The following is a 27,901-nucleotide window of genomic DNA, read 5'->3' as shown; positions in this document are numbered from 1 at the left end:
TATACTCCAAAAGTGGAATGCGAACCACGAACGGACCCCAAACCTATGTGAGCTTGTAGAGGGTCACTGTGACTGTAAGAAAACAGTGAGGGTTAGAAAAATAGCCCACCCCAAGACCCTGTAAGGTAGGTGTAAAGTGCACCTACAACCCCCAGAGAGCACATAAGTCGTGATAGGGGGATTCTTCAAGGAAAACTAACACCAGCAAGGCAACAACAGTGGATTTCCGGACCTGAGTACCTGTAAGACAAGGGGACCAAGTCCAAGAGTCGCAACAGTGTGGAGAGTGGGCAGATGCCCAGGAAATGCCAGCTGAGGGTGCAAAGGAGCTGCCACTGGATGGAAGAAGCTTGGTGTTTTGCAAGAACGAAGAGGACTAGGAACTTCCCCTTTGGAGGATGGATGTCCCACGTCGTGAAGAAGCTTGCAGAGGTGTTCCCACGCAGAAAGACCGCAAATAAGCCTTGCTAGCTGCAATGGTCGCGGTTAGGGTTTTTGGATGCTGCTGTGGCCCAGGAGGGACCAGGATGTCGCCACTTGGATGAGGAGACAGAGGGGGCGCCCAGCAAGTCAGGGAGCCATCACAGAAGCAGGCAGCACCCGCAGAAGTACCGGAACAGGCACTTAGAAGAGGAGTGAACCGGAGTCCACCCGAAGTCAGAAAAGGGAGTCCCACGACGCCGGAGGACAACTCAGAAGGTTGTGCACTGCAGGTTAGAGTGTTGGGGACCCAGGCTTGGCTGTGCACAAAGGAAATCCTGGAAGAGTGCACAGGAGCCGGAGCAACTGCAAATCACGCGGTACCCAGCAATGCAGTCTAGCGTTGGGAGGCAAGGACTTACCTCCACCAAACTTGGACTGAAGAGTCACTGGACTGTGGGAGTCACTTGGACAGAGTTGCTGAGTTCCAGGGACCACTCTCGTCGTGATGAGAGGGGACCCAGAGGACCAGTGATGCAGTCTTTTGTTGCCTGCGGTTGCAGGGGGAAGATTCCGTCGACCCACAGGAGATTTCTTCAGAGCTCCTGGTGCAAGAAGGAGGCAGGCTACCCCCAGAGAATGTACCACCAGGAAACAGGCGAGAAAGCCGGCAGGATGAAGCGATACAAGGTTGCAGTAGTCGTCTTTGCTACTTTGTTGCGGTTTTGCAGGCTTCCTGAGCAGTCAGCGCTCGATCCTTTGGCAGAAGGTGAAGAGGGAGATGCAGAGGAACTCTGGTGAGCTCTTGCATTCAGTATCTGAAGAATTCCCCAAAGCAGAGACCCTAAATAGCCAGAAAAGGAGGTTTGGCTACCTAGGAAGGAGGATTGGCTACTAAGAGAGGTAAGAGCCTATCAGAAGGAGTCTCTGACGTCACCTGCTGGCACTGGCCACTCAGAGCAGTCTGGTGTGCCAGCAACACTTCTGAATCCAAGATGGCAGAGGTCTGGGGCACACTGGAGGAGCTCTGGGCACCTCCCCTGGGAGGTGTAGGTCAGGGGAGTGGTCACTCCCCTTTCGTTTGTCCAGTTTCGCGCCTGAGCAGGGCTGGGGGATCCCTGAACCAGTGTAGACTGGCTTATGCAGAGATGGGCAGCATCTGTGCCCATCAAAGCATTTCCAGAGGGTGGGGGAGGCTACTCCTCCCCAGCCATCACACCTATTTCCAAAGGGAGAGGGTGTCACACCCTCTCTCAGAGGAAATCCTTTGTTCTGCCTTCCTGGGTCAGGGCTGCCTGGACCCCAGGGGGGCAGAAACCTGTCTGAGGGGTTGGCAGCAGCTGCAGTGCAAACCCTGAAAAGGCAGTTTGGCAGTACCCGGGTTCTGTGCTAGAGACCCGGGGGATCAAGGAATTGTCTCCCCAATGCCAGAATGGCATTGGGGTGACAATTCCATGATCTTAGACATGTTACATGGCCATGTTCGGAGTTACCATTGTGACGCTGTACATAGGTAGTGACCTATGTATAGTGCACGCGTGTAATGGTGTCCCCGCATTCACAAAGTCCGGGGAATTTGCCCTGAACAATGTGGGGGCACCTTGGCTAGTGCCAGGGTGCCCTCACACTAAGTAACTTTTCACCCAACCTTCACCAGGTGAAGGTTGGACATATAGGTGACTTAAAAGTTACTTAAGTGCAGTGGTAAATGGCTGTGAAATAACGTGGACGTTATTTCACTCAGGCTGCACTGGCAGGCCTGTGTAAGAATTGTCAGATCACCCTATGGGTGGCAAAAGAAATGCTGCAGCCCGTAGGGATCTCCTGGAACCCCAGTACCCTGGGTACCTCAGTACCATATACTAGGAAATTATATGGGTGTCCCAGTATGCCAATGTGAATTGGTGAAATTGGTCACTAGCCTGTTAGTGACAATTTGGAAAGCAGAGAGAGCATAACCACTGAGGTTCTGGTTAGCAGAGCTTCAGTGAGACAGTTAGGCATCACACAGGGAACACATACATATAGGCCACAAACTTATGAGCACTGGGGTCCTGGCTAGCAGGGTTCCAGTGACACATAACAAACATACTGACAACATAGGGTTTTCACTATGAGCACTGGGCCCTGGCTAGCAGGATCCCAGTGAGACAGTGAAAACACCCTGACATATACTCACAAACAGGCCAAAAGTGGGGGTAACAAGGCTAGAAAGAGGCTACTTTGTCACACAACCCCCCCCCCCCCAAACGAAGGACAATAAGGCTAACCTTGGCCAGTTGAGTCTTTATTGTCTAAGTGGTGATAACTGGAGAGTAGCTCTGCAATAGACTGGTTACTCCCTTTATTATCCACTATATGGTTACCTCCCTGTGGGGATGTAAACCACCCTGTTTGAAGTTTTTTAGCTAACCAACAATGTGAAGATATATTTTCAGAGTTCCTATCAGTAAGTTTTTGTTTAGAACATTGGGAATTGTCCACTGGACCTATTTCTAGTGATGAGAATGCCAGACAGGGATGCTGTCTCAGTAAAGCCATAGCTGGGCAAAAACATTGTCCATATGGCTGTAAGAGAGAACAGGGATGCTGTTTCTCTTTAGTTGGAGCAGGGCAGGGATGCTGTCCTATGAGCTCCACACTAGGGCAGGGCTGCTGTCCTAAGTGTTGTGAGGCAGTGCAGGGTTTCTGCACTAAAGTTTCTCTGGGAGGGTTGGAGGGGTGCTCCATGTTAACTACAATGGTGGCCTTTTTCTCACCAATATTAGTTATCCCACAGAGAGGTACTTCCACCTCAGGGAGTACAGCTATGCCAGCTGATGATTCCCTTGGTACAGGTGCCACCCCAGAGGAGGTTTCTCCCACCACAGGAATGGTATCCTGAATGGCAGGGTGGGTAGGGGATACTGTGATACCCTTTTTACCTGTTGGTGGAGAAGGATCCTGAGTTTTCGGGCCTTTTTCATTCCTTTGCTTTTTCATTTCAGTAGAAATGAGAGGGAACAATTCCTCAGGGATACCCAGCATGGCTGCATGGGTATAAAACTCTACCTCAGCCCAACCTGAGGTCTCTAGGTCATTACCTAAGAGACAGTCTACAGGTAAGCTAGGTAATACTACCACCTGCTTAGGGCCAGTAACTCCACCCCAACTAAGCTGAACTATAGCTAAGGGAAGAAACTTAGTGGAGTTATGGACATCCATAATCTTGTACTGTTGTCCAACGATGTGTTGTTCAGGAGCCACTAGGTTTTCAGTCACCAAAGTGATACTGGCACCTGTGTCCCTGTAGGCATGGGCCTCAACACCATTTATTGAAACTGTCTGCCTGTACTTATCCATTGTAAGGGGACAAGCAAGCAGTGTGGCAAGGCCAATGCCACTAGGTGTGACAGAAACTGTCTTGCAACTGACTACCCCAGTTTCTATAATGGACCCATAAGTGAACCCAACTACACCCTTAGTTTGACTGTTGCCAGCAGTCCCACCACTATTACCACTACTGCTAGGGGCACTAGAGTTTGATGTATTAGTGGTGGTTGGCTCAGGGGGTTTACCTGGACAGGACTTATCCCCTGGCTTATGGCCTTTATTTTTACACACAAAACACCAAGGCGTTTTAATGTGTGTATGTTGTGAAGAAGAGGAACAATTTGATGTATCCCCACCCCCTGAAGAGTCTTTAGAATTTGAAGAAGGATCTTTGGTTTTACCCTTATCCCCATGCTTATCCTGAGATTTCTCACCATCTTTCTTCTTGCCATCCTTGTCACCCCCTGTATGAACTTTTCTGTTCACTCTTGTTCTGACCCATTTGTCTGCCTTCTTTCCCAATTCTTGGGGAGAGGTCAGATCTGAGTCCACTAGATATTGGTGTAACAAGTCAGACACATAGTTATTCAGAATATGCTCTCTCAGAATAAGATTATACAGGCTTTCATAGTCAGAAACTTTACTGCCATGTAACCACCCCTCCAAGGCCTTCACTGAACAGTCAACAAAGTCTATCCAATCTTGTGAGGACTCTTTTCTGGTGTCTCTGAACTTAATCCTGTATTGTTCAGTGGTTAAGCCAAATCCATCCAAGAGTGCATCCTTCAAAACTGCAAAATTGTTAGCATCACTTTCCCTAACAGTAAGGAGCCTATCCCTACCCTTTCCATTGAAAGATAGCCATAGAATAGAAGCCCACTGCCTTTGAGGGACCCCCTGTACCATACAGGCCCTCTCAAGTGCAGCAAACCACTTGTTAAATTCATCCCCCTCCTTGTAAGGGGGGACTATATTGTGCAGATTCCTGGAATCATGCTCTCTCACAGGATTGCTATCAGGAATACTGCTGCTGCCACCATGGGGTCCAAACCCCAATCTCTGTCTCTCCTTCTCCAGGTCTAGGGATTCCCTGTCTAGAGCCAGCTGTTGCTGTTTAAGCTTCAGTCTGGTATCTTCCACTCTCAACTTTTTTGAGTTCCCTTTCTAACATGGTGTCTTCAGGGTGGGTGGGTTGGGAATGCTTGAACACTGAGGATATGTTGGAATTAACAGAGGGAGATCTGTCCCTAACAGTTTGGACTCTAACAACCTGGCTTTCTGGAACAAAAACATCCCTACTGTGATGGGAGCTTCTATTACTACCAGCATTGCTAGGAGGTCTGCTAAGGGGCAGATTTGGAAGAGAACCCTGTACACCTCCCTCAAGGGGCTCCCCTGAGTCAGAGTGTGAGCTATCTACTAACTTCTCAGATGAAGTGCCAGCTAGGGACTTATCATTCTCAATGAGCATGTTAAACAGAAATTCTCTAGAAGGGTTCTTTCCTACCACTAAACCTCTATCAATGCAGAGACTCCTTAGGCTCTTAAAGTTAAGATTGTCATATGTTGTATTGACCATTTTAAGAGAAGTTCCTACATCAGGCATGATAGAAGAAGCTTTAGAGACAGTGAGAAGAGAGAAAAAGTTTCAGGACTTTTTAAAGAACAGGAAAAAAAACTTTTTCAAACTTTTTGAAACTTTTAGAAAGTTTAGGAGTACTTTTCAGCACTTAGCAAAAAGTGTAAGAGAAGAAAAGCAAAACTTTTTAGTTAGGTGTGCATACACTGAACTTGTTTTGTATATTTTTCTCTTATGAAAAGTACAATATGACAAAGTGGTAAGTAGTTACAAGTACTTATCCCACCGCTGCACAGCCAATGTAGGAGGCTGGCCTGGCTTGTAGTGGGTACCAAGAGGTACTTACACTCTGTACCAGGTCCAGTTATCCCTTATTAGTGTAGAAGAGGTGTTTCTAGCAGCTTAGGCTGATAGAAGGTAGCTATAGCAGAGCAGCTTAGGCTGAACTAGGAGACATGCAAAGCTCCTACTATACCACTGGTGTCATATGCACAATATCATAAGAAAACACAATACACAGATATACTAAAAATAAAGGTACTTTATTTTTATGAAAATATGCCAAAAGTATCTCAGTGAGTACCCTCAGTATGAGGATGCCAAATATACACAAGATATATGTACACAATACCAAAAATATGCAGTAATAGCAAAAGGAAGTAATGCAAGCAGTGTAAAGTTACAATAGATTGCAATAGGAGTACATAGGTATAGGGGCAACACAAACCATATACTCCAAAAGTGGAATGCGAACCACGAATGGACCCCAAACCTATGTGAGCTTGTAGAGGGTCGCTGGGACTGTAAGAAAACAGTGAGGGTTAGAAAAATAGCCCACCCCAAGACCCTGTAAGGTAGGTGTAAAGTGCACCTACAACCCCCAGAGAGCACAGAAGTCGTGATAGGGGGATTCTGCAAGGAAAATGAACACCAGCAATGCGACAACAGTGGATTTCCGGACCTGAGTACCTGTAAGACAAGGGGACCAAGTCCAAGAGTCGCGACAGTGTCGAGAGTGGGCAGGAGCCCCGGAAATGCCAGCTGAGGGTGCAAGGAAGCTGCCACTTGTTGGAAGAAGCTTGCTGTTCTGCAAGAACGAAGAAGACTAGGAACTTCCCCTTTGGAGGATGGATGTCCCACATCGTGAAGAAGCTTGTAGAGGTGTTCCCACGCAGAAAGACCGCAAACAAGCCTTGCTAGCTGCAAGGGTCATGGGTAGGGTTTTTGGATGCTGCTGTGGCCCAGGAGGGACCAGGATGTCGCCACTAGGATGAGGAGACAGAGGGGGCGCCTAGCAAGTCAGGGAGCCCTCACAGAAGCAGGCAGCACCCGCAGAAGTACCGGAACAGGCACTTAGAAGAGGAGTGAACCGGAGTCCACCCGAAGTCAGAAAAGGGAGTCCCACGACGCCGGAGGACAACTCAGAAGGTTGTGCACTGCAGGTTAGAGTGTTGGGGACCCAGGCTTGGCTGTGCACAAAGGAAATCCTGGAAGAGTGCACAGGAGCCGGAGCAACTGCAAATCACGCGGTACCCAGCAATGCAGTCTAGCGTTGGGAGGCAAGGACTTACCTCCACCAAACTTGGACTGAAGAGTCACTGGACTGTGGGAGTCACTTGGACAGAGTTGCTGAGTTCCAGGGACCACTCTCGTCGTGATGAGAGGGGACCCAGAGGACCAGTGATGCAGTCTTTTGTTGCCTGCGGTTGCAGGGGGAAGATTCCGTCGACCCACAGGAGATTTCTTCAGAGCTCCTGGTGCAAGAAGGAGGCAGGCTACCCCCAGAGAATGTACCACCAGGAAACAGGCGAGAAAGCCGGCAGGATGAAGCGATACAAGGTTGCAGTAGTCGTCTTTGCTACTTTGTTGCGGTTTTGCAGGCTTCCTGAGCAGTCAGCGCTCGATCCTTTGGCAGAAGGTGAAGAGGGAGATGCAGAGGAACTCTGGTGAGCTCTTGCATTCAGTATCTGAAGAATTCCCCAAAGCAGAGACCCTAAATAGCCAGAAAAGGAGGTTTGGCTACCTAGGAAGGAGGATTGGCTACTAAGAGAGGTAAGAGCCTATCAGAAGGAGTCTCTGACGTCACCTGCTGGCACTGGCCACTCAGAGCAGTCTGGTGTGCCAGCAACACTTCTGAATCCAAGATGGCAGAGGTCTGGGGCACACTGGAGGAGCTCTGGGCACCTCCCCTGGGAGGTGTAGGTCAGGGGAGTGGTCACTCCCCTTTCGTTTGTCCAGTTTCGCGCCTGAGCAGGGCTGGGGGATCCCTGAACCAGTGTAGACTGGCTTATGCAGAGATGGGCAGCATCTGTGCCCATCAAAGCATTTCCAGAGGGTGGGGGAGGCTACTCCTCCCCAGCCATCACACCTATTTCCAAAGGGAGAGGGTGTCACACCCTCTCTCAGAGGAAATCCTTTGTTCTGCCTTCCTGGGTCAGGGCTGCCTGGACCCCAGGGGGGCAGAAACCTGTCTGAGGGGTTGGCAGCAGCTGCAGTGCAAACCCTGAAAAGGCAGTTTGGCAGTACCCGGGTTCTGTGCTAGAGACCCGGGGGATCAAGGAATTGTCTCCCCAATGCCAGAATGGCATTGGGGTGACAATTCCATGATCTTAGACATGTTACATGGCCATGTTCGGAGTTACCATTGTGACGCTGTACATAGGTAGTGACCTATGTATAGTGCACGCGTGTAATGGTGTCCCCGCATTCACAAAGTCCGGGGAATTTGCCCTGAACAATGTGGGGGCACCTTGGCTAGTGCCAGGGTGCCCTCACACTAAGTAACTTTTCACCCAACCTTCACCAGGTGAAGGTTGGACATATAGGTGACTTAAAAGTTACTTAAGTGCAGTGGTAAATGGCTGTGAAATAACGTGGACGTTATTTCACTCAGGCTGCACTGGCAGGCCTGTGTAAGAATTGTCAGATCACCCTATGGGTGGCAAAAGAAATGCTGCAGCCCGTAGGGATCTCCTGGAACCCCAGTACCCTGGGTACCTCAGTACCATATACTAGGAAATTATATGGGTGTCCCAGTATGCCAATGTGAATTGGTGAAATTGGTCACTAGCCTGTTAGTGACAATTTGGAAAGCAGAGAGAGCATAACCACTGAGGTTCTGGTTAGCAGAGCTTCAGTGAGACAGTTAGGCATCACACAGGGAACACATACATATAGGCCACAAACTTATGAGCACTGGGGTCCTGGCTAGCAGGGTTCCAGTGACACATAACAAACATACTGACAACATAGGGTTTTCACTATGAGCACTGGGCCCTGGCTAGCAGGATCCCAGTGAGACAGTGAAAACACCCTGACATATACTCACAAACAGGCCAAAAGTGGGGGTAACAAGGCTAGAAAGAGGCTACTTTGTCACACAACCCCCCCCCCCCAAACGAAGGACAATAAGGCTAACCTTGGCCAGTTGAGTCTTTATTGTCTAAGTGGTGATAACTGGAGAGTAGCTCTGCAATAGACTGGTTACTCCCTTTATTATCCACTATATGGTTACCTCCCTGTGGGGATGTAAACCACCCTGTTTGAAGTTTTTTAGCTAACCAACAATGTGAAGATATATTTTCAGAGTTCCTATCAGTAAGTTTTTGTTTAGAACATTGGGAATTGTCCACTGGACCTATTTCTAGTGATGAGAATGCCAGACAGGGATGCTGTCTCAGTAAAGCCATAGCTGGGCAAAAACATTGTCCATATGGCTGTAAGAGAGAACAGGGATGCTGTTTCTCTTTAGTTGGAGCAGGGCAGGGATGCTGTCCTATGAGCTCCACACTAGGGCAGGGCTGCTGTCCTAAGTGTTGTGAGGCAGTGCAGGGTTTCTGCACTAAAGTTTCTCTGGGAGGGTTGGAGGGGTGCTCCATGTTAACTACAATGGTGGCCTTTTTCTCACCAATATTAGTTATCCCACAGAGAGGTACTTCCACCTCAGGGAGTACAGCTATGCCAGCTGATGATTCCCTTGGTACAGGTGCCACCCCAGAGGAGGTTTCTCCCACCACAGGAATGGTATCCTGAATGGCAGGGTGGGTAGGGGATACTGTGATACCCTTTTTACCTGTTGGTGGAGAAGGATCCTGAGTTTTCGGGCCTTTTTCATTCCTTTGCTTTTTCATTTCAGTAGAAATGAGAGGGAACAATTCCTCAGGGATACCCAGCATGGCTGCATGGGTATAAAACTCTACCTCAGCCCAACCTGAGGTCTCTAGGTCATTACCTAAGAGACAGTCTACAGGTAAGCTAGGTAATACTACCACCTGCTTAGGGCCAGTAACTCCACCCCAACTAAGCTGAACTATAGCTAAGGGAAGAAACTTAGTGGAGTTATGGACATCCATAATCTTGTACTGTTGTCCAACGATGTGTTGTTCAGGAGCCACTAGGTTTTCAGTCACCAAAGTGATACTGGCACCTGTGTCCCTGTAGGCATGGGCCTCAACACCATTTATTGAAACTGTCTGCCTGTACTTATCCATTGTAAGGGGACAAGCAAGCAGTGTGGCAAGGCCAATGCCACTAGGTGTGACAGAAACTGTCTTGCAACTGACTACCCCAGTTTCTATAATGGACCCATAAGTGAACCCAACTACACCCTTAGTTTGACTGTTGCCAGCAGTCCCACCACTATTACCACTACTGCTAGGGGCACTAGAGTTTGATGTATTAGTGGTGGTTGGCTCAGGGGGTTTACCTGGACAGGACTTATCCCCTGGCTTATGGCCTTTATTTTTACACACAAAACACCAAGGCGTTTTAATGTGTGTATGTTGTGAAGAAGAGGAACAATTTGATGTATCCCCACCCCCTGAAGAGTCTTTAGAATTTGAAGAAGGATCTTTGGTTTTACCCTTATCCCCATGCTTATCCTGAGATTTCTCACCATCTTTCTTCTTGCCATCCTTGTCACCCCCTGTATGAACTTTTCTGTTCACTCTTGTTCTGACCCATTTGTCTGCCTTCTTTCCCAATTCTTGGGGAGAGGTCAGATCTGAGTCCACTAGATATTGGTGTAACAAGTCAGACACATAGTTATTCAGAATATGCTCTCTCAGAATAAGATTATACAGGCTTTCATAGTCAGAAACTTTACTGCCATGTAACCACCCCTCCAAGGCCTTCACTGAACAGTCAACAAAGTCTATCCAATCTTGTGAGGACTCTTTTCTGGTGTCTCTGAACTTAATCCTGTATTGTTCAGTGGTTAAGCCAAATCCATCCAAGAGTGCATCCTTCAAAACTGCAAAATTGTTAGCATCACTTTCCCTAACAGTAAGGAGCCTATCCCTACCCTTTCCATTGAAAGATAGCCATAGAATAGAAGCCCACTGCCTTTGAGGGACCCCCTGTACCATACAGGCCCTCTCAAGTGCAGCAAACCACTTGTTAAATTCATCCCCCTCCTTGTAAGGGGGGACTATATTGTGCAGATTCCTGGAATCATGCTCTCTCACAGGATTGCTATCAGGAATACTGCTGCTGCCACCATGGGGTCCAAACCCCAATCTCTGTCTCTCCTTCTCCAGGTCTAGGGATTCCCTGTCTAGAGCCAGCTGTTGCTGTTTAAGCTTCAGTCTGGTATCTTCCACTCTCAACTTTTTTGAGTTCCCTTTCTAACATGGTGTCTTCAGGGTGGGTGGGTTGGGAATGCTTGAACACTGAGGATATGTTGGAATTAACAGAGGGAGATCTGTCCCTAACAGTTTGGACTCTAACAACCTGGCTTTCTGGAACAAAAACATCCCTACTGTGATGGGAGCTTCTATTACTACCAGCATTGCTAGGAGGTCTGCTAAGGGGCAGATTTGGAAGAGAACCCTGTACACCTCCCTCAAGGGGCTCCCCTGAGTCAGAGTGTGAGCTATCTACTAACTTCTCAGATGAAGTGCCAGCTAGGGACTTATCATTCTCAATGAGCATGTTAAACAGAAATTCTCTAGAAGGGTTCTTTCCTACCACTAAACCTCTATCAATGCAGAGACTCCTTAGGCTCTTAAAGTTAAGATTGTCATATGTTGTATTGACCATTTTAAGAGAAGTTCCTACATCAGGCATGATAGAAGAAGCTTTAGAGACAGTGAGAAGAGAGAAAAAGTTTCAGGACTTTTTAAAGAACAGGAAAAAAAACTTTTTCAAACTTTTTGAAACTTTTAGAAAGTTTAGGAGTACTTTTCAGCACTTAGCAAAAAGTGTAAGAGAAGAAAAGCAAAACTTTTTAGTTAGGTGTGCATACACTGAACTTGTTTTGTATATTTTTCTCTTATGAAAAGTACAATATGACAAAGTGGTAAGTAGTTACAAGTACTTATCCCACCGCTGCACAGCCAATGTAGGAGGCTGGCCTGGCTTGTAGTGGGTACCAAGAGGTACTTACACTCTGTACCAGGTCCAGTTATCCCTTATTAGTGTAGAAGAGGTGTTTCTAGCAGCTTAGGCTGATAGAAGGTAGCTATAGCAGAGCAGCTTAGGCTGAACTAGGAGACATGCAAAGCTCCTACTATACCACTGGTGTCATATGCACAATATCATAAGAAAACACAATACACAGATATACTAAAAATAAAGGTACTTTATTTTTATGACAATATGCCAAAAGTATCTCAGTGAGTACCCTCAGTATGAGGATGCCAAATATACACAAGATATATGTACACAATACCAAAAATATGCAGTAATAGCAAAAGGAAGTAATGCAAGCAGTGTAAAGTTACAATAGATTGCAATAGGAGTACATAGGTATAGGGGCAACACAAACCATATACTCCAAAAGTGGAATGCGAACCACGAATGGACCCCAAACCTATGTGAGCTTGTAGAGGGTCGCTGGGACTGTAAGAAAACAGTGAGGGTTAGAAAAATAGCCCACCCCAAGACCCTGTAAGGTAGGTGTAAAGTGCACCTACAACCCCCAGAGAGCACAGAAGTCGTGATAGGGGGATTCTGCAAGGAAAATGAACACCAGCAATGCGACAACAGTGGATTTCCGGACCTGAGTACCTGTAAGACAAGGGGACCAAGTCCAAGAGTCGCGACAGTGTCGAGAGTGGGCAGGAGCCCCGGAAATGCCAGCTGAGGGTGCAAGGAAGCTGCCACTTGTTGGAAGAAGCTTGCTGTTCTGCAAGAACGAAGAAGACTAGGAACTTCCCCTTTGGAGGATGGATGTCCCACATCGTGAAGAAGCTTGTAGAGGTGTTCCCACGCAGAAAGACCGCAAACAAGCCTTGCTACCTGCAAGGGTCATGGGTAGGGTTTTTGGATGCTGCTGTGGCCCAGGAGGGACCAGGATGTCGCCACTAGGATGAGGAGACAGAGGGGGCGCCTAGCAAGTCAGGGAGCCCTCACAGAAGCAGGCAGCACCCGCAGAAGTACCGGAACAGGCACTTAGAAGAGGAGTGAACCGGAGTCCACCCGAAGTCAGAAAAGGGAGTCCCACGACGCCGGAGGACAACTCAGAAGGTTGTGCACTGCAGGTTAGAGTGTCGGGGACCCAGGCTTGGCTGTGCACAAAGGAAATCCTGGAAGAGTGCACAGGAGCCGGAGCAACTGCAAATCACGCGGTACCCAGTAATGCAGTCTAGCGTGGGGAGGCAAGGACTTACCTCACCAAACTTGGACTGAAGAGTCACTGGACTGTGGGAGTCACTTGAACAGAGTTGCTGAGTTCCAGGGACCACGCTCGTCATGCTGAGAGGGGACCCAGAGGACTGGTGATGCAGTCTTTTGTTGCCTGCGGTTGCAGGGTGAAGATTCCGTCGACCCACGGGAGATTTCTTCAGAGCTCATGGTGCAAGAAGGAGGCAGGCTACCCCAGAGCATGCACTACCAGGAAACAGGCGAGAAAGCCAGCAGGATGAAGCGATACAAGGTTGCAGTAGTCGTCTTTGCTACTTTGTTGCGGTTTTGCAGGCTTCCTGAGCAGTCAGCGGTCGATCCTTTGGCCGAAGGTGAAGAGGGAGATGCAGAGGAACTCTGGTGAGCTCTTGCATTCGGTATCTGAAGAAATCCCCAAAGCAGAGACCCTAAATAGCCAGAAAAGGAGGTTTGGCTACCTAGGAAGGAGGATTGGCTACTAAGAGAGGTAAGAGCCTATCAGAAGGAGTCTCTGACGTCACCTGTTGGCACTGGCCACTCAGAGCAGTCCAGTGTGCCAGCAACACCTCTGAATCCAAGATGGCAGAGGTCTAGGGCACCTCCCCTGGGAGGTGTAGGTCAGGGGAGTGGTCACTCCCCTTTCCTTTGTCCAGTTTCGCGCCAGAGCAGGGCTGGGGGATCCTTGAACCAGTGTAGACTGGCTTATGCAGAGATGGGCAGCATCTGTGCCCATCAAAGCATTTCCAGAGGCTCGGGGAGGCTACTCCTCCCCAGCCATCACACCTATTTCCAAAGGGAGAGGGTGTCACACCCTATCTCAGAGGAAATCCTTTGTTCTGCCTTCCTGGGTCAGGGCTGCCTGGACCCCAGGGGGGCAGAAACCTGTCTGAGGGGTTGGCAGCAGCAGCAGCTGCAGTGCAAACCCTGAAAAGGCAGTTTGGCAATACCCGGGTCCTGTGCTAGAGACCCGGGGGATCATGGAATTGTCTCCCCAATGCCAGAATGGCATTGGGGTGACAATTCCATGATCTTAGACATGTTACATGGCCATGTTCAGAGTTACCATTGTGACGCTGTACATAGGTAGTGACCTGTGTATAGTGCACGCGTGTAATGGTGTCCCCGCACTCACAAAGTCCAGGGAATTTGCCCTGAACAATGTGGGGGCACCTTGGCTAGTGCCAGGGTGCCCACACACTAAGTAACTTTGCACCCAACCTTCACCAGGTGAAGGTTAGACATATAGGATACTTATAAGTTACTTAAGTGTAGTGGTAAATGGCTGTGAAATAACGTGGACGTTATTTCACTCAGGCTGCACTGGCAGGCCTGTGTAAGAATTGTCAGATCTCCCTATGGGTGGCAAAATAAATGCTGCAGCCCGTAGGGATCTCCTGGAACCCCAATACCCTGGGTACCTCAGTACCATATACTAGGGAATTATATTGGTGTCCCAGTATGCCAATGTGAATTGGTGAAATTGGTCACTAGCCTGTTAGTGACAAGTTGGAAAGCAGAGAGAGCATAACCACTGAGGTTCTGGTTAGCAGAGCCTCAGTGAGACAGTTAGGCATCACACAGGGAACACATACATATAGGCCACAAACTTATGAGCACTGGGGTCCTGGCTAGCAGGGTCCCAGTGACACATAACAAACATACTGACAACATAGGGTTTTCACTATGAGCAATGGGCCCTGGCTAGCAGGATCCCAGTGAGACAGTGAAAACACCCTGACATATACTCACAAACAGGGCAAAAGTGGGGGTAACAAGGCTAGAAAGAGGCTACTTTCTCACAAGCGTGGGTTTGCGATCTCCCAGCCTCCGTCAGCGATTCTGCGCATCGTTTCTCCAGCTCCGTGCATCGATTCTTCAGTCACGTTGCAGGCGAGCAGCAATTTTCAGCTGCAAAGCCGGCGGCGTGTCGATTTTTCAGCCGCAGCCGCAGATTGGAGTGCGTCGATCTTTTCCCCGCACAGCGTTCTGTGTGTGGATTTCTTCCTTTTAGAATGCCAGCTTCTCCTTTCAGGGTTCCAGGAACTGGATGGGCACCACTTGGCAGAGTAGGAGTCTCTCGAGAGACTACAGGTTCTGGCAGAGTGAAGTCTTTGCTGTCCCTGAGACTTCAAACAACAGCCCTTGGAGATCTTCACAAGATGGAAGGAACACAAAGTCCAGTCTTGCCCGCTTACTCTGGCAGAAGCAGCAACTGCAGGAAAGTTCCACAAAGCACAATCACAGGCAGAGCAGCTCTTCTTCCTCAGCTCTTCAGCTCTTCTCCAGGCAGATGTTCCTCTTGGTTTCCAGAAGTGTTCTAAAGTCTGTGGTTTTGGGTGCCCATCTTATACTAATTTCTCCTTTGAAGTAGACCTACTTCAAAGCAAAGTCTCTCTTGAATGTGAAATCCTGCCTTTCCCAGGCCAGGCCCCAGACACTCACCAGGGGGTTGGAGACTGCATTGTGTGAGGACAGGCACAGCCCTTTCAGATGTGAGTGACCACTCCTCCCCTCCCTCCCAGCACAGATGGCTCATCAGGAAATGCAGACTACACCCCATCTCATTTTGTGTCACTGTCTAGTGTGCGGTGCAACCAGCCCAACTGTCAAACTGACCCAGACAGTGAATCCACAAACAGGTAGAGCCACAGAAATGGTATAAGCAAGAAGATGCTCACTTTCTAAAAGTGGCATTTTCAAACACACAATCCTAAAATCAACTTTACTAAAAGATGTATTTTTAAATTGTGAGCTCAGAGACCCCAAACTCCACATGTCCATCCGCTCCCAAAGGGAATCTACACTTTAATCATATTTAAAGGTAGCCCCCATGTTAACCTATGAGAGGGTCAGGCCTTGCAACAATTATAAAACAAATTTAGCAATATTTCACTGTCAGGACATATAAAACACATTACTATATTTCCTACCCTAATCATACACTGCACCCTGTCCTTGGGGCTACCTAGGGCCTACCTTAGGGGTGCCCTACATGTAGGAAAAGGGAAGGTTTAGGCCTGGCAAGTGGGTACACTTGGCAAGTCGAATTTACAGTTAAAAACTGCACACACAGATACTGCAGTGGCAGGTCTGAGACATGATTACAGAGCTATTTATGTGAGTGGCACAACCAGTGCTGCAGGCCCACTAGTAGCATTTGATTTACAGGCCCTTGGCACCTCTAGTGCACTCTACTAGGGACTTACTAATAAATCAAATATGCCAATCATGGATAATCCAATTACATACACATTTTGCATAGGAGCACTTGCACTTCAGCACTGGTTAGCAGTGGTAAAGTGCCCAGAGGAACAAAAACAGAAAAAACAGAGTCCAGAATACATCAACAACCTGGGAAACAGAGGCAAAAAGTTAAGGGAGACCACGCCTAGGATGAAAAGTCTAACACTCCCAAAATAATTCCCAAGGGAATAGTGGTAACCAGTCCCAGTCTGAGTCTAAAAGGAAAGGGTTCTTTGAAGAGTAAGACAGGGAGGTTTGTACCATAAAGCTTAGTGTGCACTAAGTATGGTCACTCTAAGGGTGACTCCAATTGTCCCAAGAGGTGACAGCCCCCCACTGGAGGGAAGACACCTGGATCGGCTAGTGCAGCGCTCGGTGAGGAGGTAGTGCAAGTTAGTTTTGGGGAACAGATGGAGCTAACCTTAGTGTCCCTGGGGGGGTGCAGAGATGGTGCCAAAAGCCCACATGCCTGCAAATACTTCCAAGTACAGGTAGTGGTTCACCATCAATGGGCAATGGGTAGAGGCTCTGCGTGGCACAGGACCCACCATGACTACTGTCAGGGTTCAGCTGGTGTCAGCAGAGCAGGTCCTACCGAACACATTCTACCAAGTCATAGTCGCTGACAATCGTGAGAGCATCCTACCAGTAGCTCTGGTTCGTTTTGAGTGGGAGGGGTTTCTGGTACTCTGAAAGTAGCTGTGAGTCCTGCCATGCCTGTAGATTGTCTGTTAGGCAATGACCTTGAGCACACTACCTGGAGGTAGGTAGAGATAAGGACTCACTTGGAGATGTTGGGATTGCCTGAGTGGGTCTGCATGACCACAAGGTCCCTGGCTGCCTGGGAGGGGAGTCAAGGGAGTCTAGAGCCTGAAAGAATGGCACAGTCAGCTGCCAAGGAGAAGTGCAAGGGGCACAGGAAACTGGTCCCAGAGGTTCACGTGGTGGTTGACGTGGTCCCTGGGGAGAAGGCCCCTGAGCCAACCGGGGAGGTCATTGCTGAACAACCTGAGCTTGCTGGCTGGCAAGTTGACGGTAGGCCAACCAGGGAAGAATTCTACAAGGTGCAGAAAGAGTGTCCCACTCTTGAGGACTTGAGGCAACAGGCCTCAGCCCAAGCAGCAGGTGAAGCCTCTGGTGATCACCTTATTCATTGGAAGAATGATCTCCTTTACAGTGAGTTTGAGGTACAGGAGGCTGGGGCAGCACGTGTGCTGGTGGTCCCCCAGTGTCACCAGGCCTTCCTACTGGACCTGGCTCATGACATTCCCCTGGCAGAACATTTAGAGCAAGACAAGACTTTTGCCAGGCTTGTCACCCACTTTTATTGGCCCTAATGCAGATGGCCTCAGATACATTCTGTAGGTCCTGTTCAACTTACCAGGCAAGTGGAAAGACAGGGAAAAGGCTCAAGGCCCCCCGGATCCCACTCCCCGTTGTTGGCACACCCTTTGAAAGGGTAGGCATCAAACGTAATTGGTCCATTGGATCCCAAAACTGCCCTAGGCAACAAGTTTATCGTGGTTTTGGTGGGCCATGCCACCCACTACCCAGAGGCAATCCCTCTGAGGATGGTAACTGCACCGGTGGTGACCAGACCTCTAATGGAGATCTTTACCCGTGTGGGGTTTCCAAAGGAGAATGTGTCTGACAGAGGCACAAACTTCATGTCTGCATACATGAAATCCATGTGGGATGCATGTGGGGTAAACTACAAGTTCACCACATGCTATCATCCTCAATCCAATGGTTTTGTGGAGAGATTCAACAAGACCTTGAAAGGCATGATCACAAGCCTTCATGAGGCCATGGGGCATGAGTGGGACGTCTTCTTGCCATGCCTTCTCTTTGCTTACAGGGAGGTACCCCAGGAGGGGGTAGGGGTCAATCCCTTTGAACTTCTCTATGGGTACCCAGTCAGGGGACCCTTAAGCACTGTAAAGGAGGGGTGGGAAAAAGCTCCCAAGATACCCCCCAGGATGTGCTCAGCTACATGTTGTCCCTCCACAGCCAGATGCAACGCTTCTGGAAAAAGGCAAAGAGCAATCTTGAGGCCAGTCAAGAGGTGATGATACACTGGTAGGACCAGAAGGCCACCCTGATGGAGTTTCAGCCTGGAGACAAATATTGGGTGATGGAGCCAGTAGAGCCTAGGGCTCTCCAGGACTGCTGGACTGGCCCATTTAAGATAAAGAAGCGTAAAGGGGAGACCACTTACTTAGTGGACCTCCAGGACTCCAGGAACCCCATAAGGGTGCATGTGAACTGACTGAAGCCTCATTTTGAGAGGACTGAAGTCAACATGCTTCTGGTGACAGATGAGAGTGTGGAGGAGGAGAGTGAATCTCTCCCCAACCTCTTCTCTACCAAAGAAGGTGATGGGTCAGTGGAGGGTGTCAATCTCTCTGACTCCCTGACCCTGGACCAGCGAGGGAACTGCTACCATTTCCTGGAGCAGTACTCCTCCCTGTTTTCCATCACCCCTGGACTCACACACTTGTGTATCCATGGCATTGACACAGGAGACATTCCCCCTGTAAAGAATAAAATGTACAGGTTGTCAGACAAGGTGAAGGCCAACATAAAGGAGGAAGTTGCCAAGATGCTGGCTTTTGGGGTAATTGAGAAGTCCAGCAGTCCCCGGTCTATTCCTGTGGTGCTGGCACCCAAGGCTGCCACACCTGGTGCCAAACCAGAACTTAGGTTCTGCATGGACTATCGGGGTTTCAATTTTATCACCAAGACAGGTGCTCACCCCATCCCCGAGCTAATGAGCTCGTAGATAGGCTAGGCACTGCCAAATTCCTCAGTACTTTTGATCTCTCATTAGAGTACTGACAGATCGCCTTGACTGAGGGGGCTAAAGAGAGATCCACTTTTTCCACTCCTGAGGGATATTAACAATTCAGAGTAATGCCCTTTGGGTTGAAAAATGCCCCCGCTACCTTCCAACGGTTGGTTAAAGGGGTCCTAGCTAGTAAGGATGCATTCTGTTCTGCCTACTTAGACAACATTGTCGTCTACACTTCTAGCTCGGAGGAACACCTGCTCCACCTCCAAGAGGTGCTCCAGGCCGCTGAAAACTACATGTGCCCAGGGCCTGTAAATTAATTGCCACTAGTGGGCCTGCAGCACTGATTGTGTCACCCGTATAACTAGCCCCTTAACAATGTTTCAGGCCTGCCACTGTGTGTGCAGTTCACTGCCACTTCGACTTGATATTAAAAGGTATCTACCAAGCCTCAAACTCCCCTTAATCTTCATATATCACCCCTAAGGTAGGCCCTACATAACCCATAGGGCAGAGTGCTATGTAGGAAAAAGGCAGGACATGTACATATGCGTTTTATATGTCCTGGTAGTGAAAAAACCCTACATTTGTTTTCCACTACTGTGAGGCCTGTTCCTTTCATAGGCTAGCATTGGAACTGCCCTCAAATACTTTATAGGTGGTAGATTCTGATCAGAAAGGGGTAACCAGGTCATATATTGGTATGACCAGAATGGTAATAGAAAATCCTGCTTATTGGTGAGGTTGGATTTTATATTACTATTTTAGAAATGTCACTTTTAGAAAGTGAGCATTTTTCTGCACTTAACAAAAATCTTTGTTTTACAGCCTGCCTCCAATCAAAATGTGGTCTGGGTTAGCTGACAGCTTACTTGTGCATTTCACCCAGACAACCACAAACACAGGACACTCAGTCACACCTGCACTCATCTGCATACTGAATGGGTCTTCCTGAGTTGGAAGGGTGGAGGGCCTGCCACTTACATTTCAAAAGCTAGTGGCCTGCCCTCACACAATGGCTGCCAAACCCCCTACTGCGACCCTGGCAGACAGGCCTGTACTGAAAGGGGAACTTGTGCACTTCAAAACCACTCTTTGAAGTCTCCCCCACTTCAAAGGCATTTTTGGGTATATAACCTTGGTCTCTGACCCCACCAAATCAGACACTTCTGGACCTAAACCTGCAACCTGTCAAGAGGAACGGCCTGGCTGCCCAAAGGACTCATCTGGACTGCTTTGCTGAGAAGGAAAGCTGCCCTGCTGTTGCTCTGCTGCCCTGCTGGTCTCTGACTGTGCTGAGAAGTGCTCTCCAATGGCTTGGATTGAGCTTGCCTTCTGTTTTTTTAACTTTCAGGGCCAATAAGACTTAATCTCTTCAGGAAACTCCTACGTTAAGCCTGACTGCTCAGTGCCAAGCTACCAGTAGGTGGGCACAGGATAATTTGGATTGTGTGTGACTTACCCTGACTAGGATTGTTGTCCCTAATTTGACAAGGGTGTATACCTCTGACAACTAGAGACCCCATTTCTTACAATATGTGTTCTGTGGGGCTGCATGTCAAAATGGCATCCATGTTTTGATGTCATGGCAAAAGATTAATTTTATATTGAATGTTTCTTCTATTGTTTCTCACTGTCCTGTTGAAACCGCTTGTGTACTTCACAATACCCTTGTGGTAAACGTGAATGCAAATATTGGGCCTGATTCTAACTTTGGAGGACGGTGTTAAACCGTCCCAAAAGTGGCGGATATACCACCTACCGTATTACGAGTTCCATAGGATATAATGGACTCGTAATACGGTAGGTGGTATATCCGCCACTTTTGGGACGGTTTAACACCGTCCTCCAAAGTTAGAATCAGGCCCATTGTGTCCCCAAATAACCTAATCAAATCAAATATTGGATGTCTCGGAGCAATAGAATGCTACTAATTGCATTTTAGTCAATCACTGAACAGTGGGTGGAGTCAGCAGGAATGTTTGCATTACTTTTCATGATGCACAAGTGGCGCAAAGTGCAGACCCATATCTACTAGGCCAAGCAAACCCTCTTTATATGACTTTGGTAGCCTTGTAGATATGGTGCAAGGCAATGCAGTGCAAGTCGCTACGTTGTCTTACACTACGTCAGGGAGGCATACCATGGGCATCGTGGTGGGTGTTCCCACACAACACCCATTCGTTTAGATGCATTACCAGATTTACAAGAAACGGTAATCCTGCAAATGCATCAAAATTGTACATCACCCCAGGGCAGGTGCCACAAGACGAAAGATCTTCATTTCTCCTTATTGTTTCCTCTTAAATGTCCCTTCCTGCACAAAAACAATCCTGGGATCAACACAGACACCATGGTGCAATGGTACCTGCATTGTTGCTAGGCAGCAATTTGTGAGCAAGAGTGGGGTGAAAGGACAGAAATGCACTGTATGTTGTAAATACGGTACATTTCTGCCCTTTCAAATTGATGTAGAGCAGTGCAGCAGAATGGCATGTGGCACTGCCCTACACCAATTCCTAGTAAATATGCCCCTTGGTCCCTAAGGCCTCTGGTACCCGTATTGAACTACATATGTCTTGGCACTGTCCTCTGCTGTAATTATACTCTAATAGTGATGTCCATTCCAAACACCACTGTTTTGGTCAGTGGCTTGTTCCCGAATATTCCTTTGTCTGATATGTCGTTTAACTTAACTCCTGGGTCTGTAAGACAATTGATCCCCACTGCTCCTGTCTCCTATCAAAAGCTATCAGTAGTGTGTATCTTGGTCTAATCTCAAGTGCCTGTATACAAATATCATGTGTTGTTCTTCCACTCAATCCACGGGCATCATACACCTGTTCCTTGGGTATCTGTACTGATTTTCCTAGTAATGCTGGTGTCTGTGCTATTAAGGCACATATGCTGCATAAACATGCCTCTGTACCTAATGGGATTGCTCTATCTTGTTCTCCTCGTTCTTTGTGAGCTAACAATGATAATATCCTGCCTCAAATGCATGACATATCATAATCCCATCCTCTCGAAAGGAAATGCTCATGTTCAAAATACTTATAAGATCTCCCCCCAGGTGATTAACTGGTGCCTTGGGGGAGTATAATAGTGGGCTGTTGGAAAAAGGCCCTCTCTGAAGGGTCACCCCTAGCTTCTTGCTTCCTCCTCCTCTTTTTCTGACTTCATTTTTGTTGGCTTTAGGACTCGGGCACTTTACCACAGCTAACAATTGCTAAGGTGCATGCGCTCCCTCCCTTAAACATGGGAACAATGGATCCTATCCAATTGGCATATTTAATTAACCTGTAAGTCCATAATAAAGTGAACTAGGCCTGTAAATCTAATGCTACTAGTGGGCCTGCAGCACTGATTACTAGGGACTTACTAGTAAATCAAATATGCCAGTCAGGGATAACCAATCATAATCACAATTTACACAGGGAGCATTTGCACTTCAGCAGTGGTAAAGTGCCCAGAGTACCAAAAAACAGCAAAAACGAAATCCACCACACAGTCAAAAACACAGCAAGCAGAGGCAAAAAGACAGAGGAAACCATGCCAAGGATGCCAAGTCTAACTCACAGTTTCCAAAAAACTATAAAAAATGAAGGAGGTGCCTCGGATGAATGGTTTCAGGGCTGGTTCACTTGGCTGCCATCTTGGATGTTTGGACTGTGTAAGGCCTTGCTGCCAATTATTGTGGTGTTGCTCTTGATGTACTGATTTTTTCTATTAATAATAATGTGTGTCCAAAGGTTTCGCAAAAAATGTGGGAGAGATGCTCACTGTCAAGCCCCTGCTCAGTTAATGGATGACGGAGGTCATATTTATCAGTTGTAGTCCAGTGGCTTAACAGAGTTGAGAAGAATAGTTGATGTATCAACTAGAGGAGGACTATATACATAAATAAATACATCATACAAGTGCATGAACCCTCACCTACCCCAACAGAACTGTGCACTTTAGGACATTCCATGGTGAGAAACAGTTTGAACCAGCAGTGCAGGAGGGAGGATAAGATAACTCAGACAACTATTGAAGGACAGGAACATGCCTAGGGAGGGAGAGGATAAAGAACTGATAACCTCTAAAGCTAGTAGGTGTTGAGGAATAGGGGTGCCAATTTAGGGAAAGAAATGCACACAAAATATAGGGGACGTGAGGCATGTAGGAATAAACCAGTAGGCTGTATGAGAGTGACCGCATACCACACAGAAATTCTTTTTCCTGTTTAAAGTGAATATAATCCATATTAATGAAGTATTATTAATGCTAAATTCATAGGTTTGCATACTAAATGTGTTTTATAAGAGCATATTATATAATTTTATTTCTGTAATTCTTTTGCATTAGCCTAAGTGAGGCCTGTTAGTCCTGTATTTCATGACTTTCATAACTAAGCTTTCTTTCAGACTTTGTTCTCATGAGAAGACTAGCACTGGATGTAGGCCCTATTGTTTAGATATAGTGTAACATAGTGTAACTGTGTCTTTGAATACAGAACCTCCTGAGTAGACAGACTTACAAATTATAAAAATGTTTTAAACCTGTGTGGAGCTACATGGATGGACAGGGTTCCCATAATGGACTTCAGAATGGAAGTCGATGTTTCAAACTGGAGTCTTGTGAGTGATTATTATTGGATGATGCCCGTTCAACGTAATCTGAACTGCTTTTCAAAGCATATCATATTGCTTGATGAATTTTAATTTACTAATGAGCAGTTGGACTTTGTTTCAGATATCCCTCCAGGTTCCTGATGATGAGGAGCTGAGCTCATCTTCCTGTACCTGTGAATGCTAACCCCCTTGGAGAGGTATTTTCCTCTCTGCTTTGCCCCACTGAGTGCCCCGTTAAGAATTAGAGACTTTTTCCCTAACTCCAACAGAAGAATCTTGGCTGAGCTTCTCACATGCTGACACTTTCCCTTTTTACCTATTTTTGCCCATTTTAACTAGTATCTTGTTGACCAAGATTTCCTTTTTCCAAATTATTTTTGGCCTTTTTGTTTTTTGCTCACATGTGTTCCGCCTCACACATGTTAATCCTTAATTTGGCCATGGTAGGTTTTTTTCCTTTGCTCAGCTGAAATTCTAATCTTAATGATTTGAAACTGACTGATGCTTGCTAAGCCTGGGCAACACTACTTTCTATATCTCAATTGATTTTGTTAATGTTTTGTGGTTTCTTTTGAATGCTTAGTCTGATTAATGTTAGTTTATCTGAATCTCGATGAGCATTGATTCCTGCGAAGGATAAAAATGCTCCAGCACCATCATGGACTTAATGGAGATTGGGTAGCTGAAAGACTGGTGTCAATAGACTTTACTCTGAGTGCTGTCAGACACTTAGGGAAGGACGAGGAGATGATACAGAATTAGTTTTGAAGATGGGGACTCCTTGTGAACACTTGAGAAAGACATATCCAAATTTGCATTAATTGCCAAACATTGCAAGGAATGGTAAAGGGAAACAAAGGACCATGTCTATCCCTGGCCCAAAGATGGCACATTTGATGATAAAACAATAAATCATGCATTAAGATAAATGTGTACTACGTGTACAGGAAAGGAGAAAAGAAAGGCTGTATTAAATATGTGGCAAGCATATTGCAAGACTAAAAGAAATTCAAGTCCGCCAGCATCAACAGAGGCACCATCCCCAAAGATATCTGATGCTTCCCCAACATCAAACACAGGAGTATACCCCATAATACAGCCCACAGCTAAAGAATACCAAAATACAATAGTAACAGAACTGCAACAGATGGATGTGAGAGTTTCAGTTTAAGATTCAGAGCAAGACATGAAGGTCAATACAACCTCCTCAAATAGGTACAGCACCACTTAATGTTACATCTGCTCCACAACAAGAGATAAGACACCGACTGTTTCATAACTTAACACCAAGTAAACAACAACAGATCAATGGTTCACCCCTTGGAAAATGGATAACCAGATGTGTCATAATGAAATTAGATGACCGTATATCAGATACACACACAGGGGCAACTGAAGAATGTTGAAACAGCAAACAGACCCAAACATGCAGCACTGATTGTGCCACCCGGGAGTAGCCCTGTAAATATGTCTCAGACCTGCCACTGCATTGTCTGTGTGTGCAGTTCTGCACTTCCAATTCAACCTGGCAAGTGCACCCACTTGCCAGGCCCAAACCTTCCCTTTTACTACATGTACGTCACCCCAAAGGTAGACCCTAGGTAGCCCAATGGGAAGGGTGTAGTGTATGTAAGAGGTAGGACATGTATTGGTGTGGTTTACATGTCCTGATAGTGAAATACTGCTGAAGTCATTTGTCATTATTGTAAGGCCTATTTCTCCCATGTGTTGGCATGGGAATTGCCTTTAAGTATTTTTTAAGTGCAGATTCCCATTGGGAGCAGATGGAGATCTAGAGTTTGGCGTCTCTGAACTCACAATTTAAAAATACATCTTTTGGTAAAGTAGTTTTTTAGATTGTCTGTTTGAAAATGGCACTTTTAGAAAGTGGGAATGTTCTTGCCTAACCATTCTGTGCCTTGGCTTGACAGCTAGGTTATTTGTGAATTAATTCTAGACACTAACACAAAGGGAGCTGAGATGTGTCCCGATATCCTGATAAATCTTCCTGGGATTGAGTGGGAGGAAGGAGAAGTCACATGCATTTGAAAGGGCTATGCCTATCCTCTTGCAATACAGTCTCCAACCCACTAGTGTATGGCTGGGGCAGGGCAAGGAAAAGGCAGGGTCTTGTGCACTACAAGAACTTTCCTTTGAAGTTTGCCTAATTCAAAGGCAGAAATGAGTATAAGTATTGGACTGCTGACTCTTCAACTTCAGAACACTTATGGATCGAGAGGAACCTCTGCCAAGGAAAAGAGCTGAAGAGAGACTGTCCCTTTGCTGTGTGTGCTTTGCTGCGTTGCCGTGCAGCTGCTGCTTCTGCCTCAGAGAGGAGAAAGATTGGACTTTGCTGTGTATCCTGCTTGTGAAGATTCTCCAAGGGCTTAGACTGAGCTTGCCACCTGTTAAGAAGTTTCAGGGACATCAAAGACTTTATCTGCAAGCACCTGGGCTCTCTTGCTGAGGCCCCCTGACTTGCCAGGTGGTGCCACATCCAGTCCCTGGGGCCCTGGAGGAGAAGCTGGCAGAAGCAAAGTGAAAATCCACACACCATAGCCGAGGGGCAGAAAAATCTATGCAGCGCCTGCACCATGGGTGAAAAATCGCCGCAGCGCCAGTGAAATCGATGCATCGCCAACTCAGCTCAGATTCATCACTGCTGTGCGTCCGAATTTTCCACGCATCCTCCCTGGGCATCAAATCTTCAAAATCACCACATGGACTTTAGGATGCTCATTCGGAAATTGACGCACCGCTTACCTGCTGGAGAAACAATCGACACACAGCCTCACTTGCGAGTAAGGAATCGACGCATTGCTTGCTTTTCCAATTCTCCCTCGCCCGTGCAGCTTTATTTTTGAAGCATACCAGGTACTTTGTGCTAAAACAATGCACACATTGATTTCTCTGGATTAACACTCTTTTGACTTTAGAAATTCACATCTTTGCTTGTGTATGTTGAGTTTTTGTCATTTTGATCTTGTTTGATTTAGATAAATATTGGCTATTTTTCTAAACTGGTGTGACGTCCTTTTATGGTGTTTTCACATTGTTACTGTGTGTTTGCGCAAATACTTTGCACATTGCCTCTGAGAGAAGCCTGACTGCATCTGCCAAGTACCAAGGGAATGAGCAGGGGACATCAGAGCTGTGTATCTCCCTTACCTTGACTGGGCAGGGGGGAAACTGACTTCCAACTAGAGAACCCATTTCCAACACTGTGCAATGCCTGGATTGCCTCTGTTAAAGTTCCAATGTCTGCCTCTACAATACAGTGGAACATTTTTATATTTCTGCATGTGTAGTAGGACTTGGTTTCACATGCCAATATTGTCTAACATTTTGGCAATGTGTCTAGTGTGCTGGCTGTGTGGCACATTTAACTGTGTGTTTGGGAGATTTTCATTTTGTAGGTGGTTGTTAGACATGGGGTTTCTGGTTGGATAAGGTATGCACCCAAGCTAGGCAGAACCCAGCACTTGGTACAGAGCAGACAGGCTTATCTACAGAGGCAATGTGTACAGCATTTGGCAACACACTCTTCCGGTAACAGAATGAATACACCACAAAAGAGATTCCACACAGGGTTATGTAAAAGAGATTTCTATATTATACACAAGACAAGACCAAATCATCATGAGCCATAAATACTTTGCAAAATTAAGCATTTGTCAAGTGTCACACGAATGCACTTTTAAATATGTCACTTGTTATACTATAGAAAACAAGGTGAGAACAATACACTACCAAATATGCAGGATTTAGACATATTGAATCAAATCCACCCTGTAATTATAGAGCACAGAAGCACGTGCACTTCTAATTGATCCTTTATGGTAATTTTGGGAGATTGTATGGCTATGGTGGCATTGAGACCCCAACCATAGGGCACTGGAGCACCTCCATACCTACTAAACGTTACACGGTATCCCTGAAGTCAAGTTAACCAAAGAACTTTCTCAGGGTGGCTCTTTGGAACCAGGGCGGTATGCACATTCCTTGCTGGGCCCTCATGGAGGCTCCTACCCAGGCCACCAGACCAGGGAATATCTGAACATGCCCCGTGGCCATTCGTCTGCTTCCATTTCGGTGAGTGGAGCCACCCCTGAAGGAGCAAGAGGTGTCTTTGGAACTTTAAAAAGGTGCTCACTCCCTTCCCAGTACCTGAATATGTTTCAAACCACTGGGGGAGTCCACTGCCCCCAGCAGGCCCTCAGGCATCACAGGAGTGTCGGGGCCTCCAAAGCGGGACCTACTTTGCTTAACTCCAGGACTCCCTGTGGCGGGGAAAGGTTGCGCTGACATCGGCAGAGTCTACAGAGGTGGGTTAAGGTG

Source organism: Pleurodeles waltl, chromosome 2_1 (genome assembly GCF_031143425.1).
Source record: "Pleurodeles waltl isolate 20211129_DDA chromosome 2_1, aPleWal1.hap1.20221129, whole genome shotgun sequence".
Classification (NCBI taxonomy): domain Eukaryota; kingdom Metazoa; phylum Chordata; class Amphibia; order Caudata; family Salamandridae; genus Pleurodeles; species Pleurodeles waltl.
Note: the sequence above shows the minus strand (reverse complement) of the source record.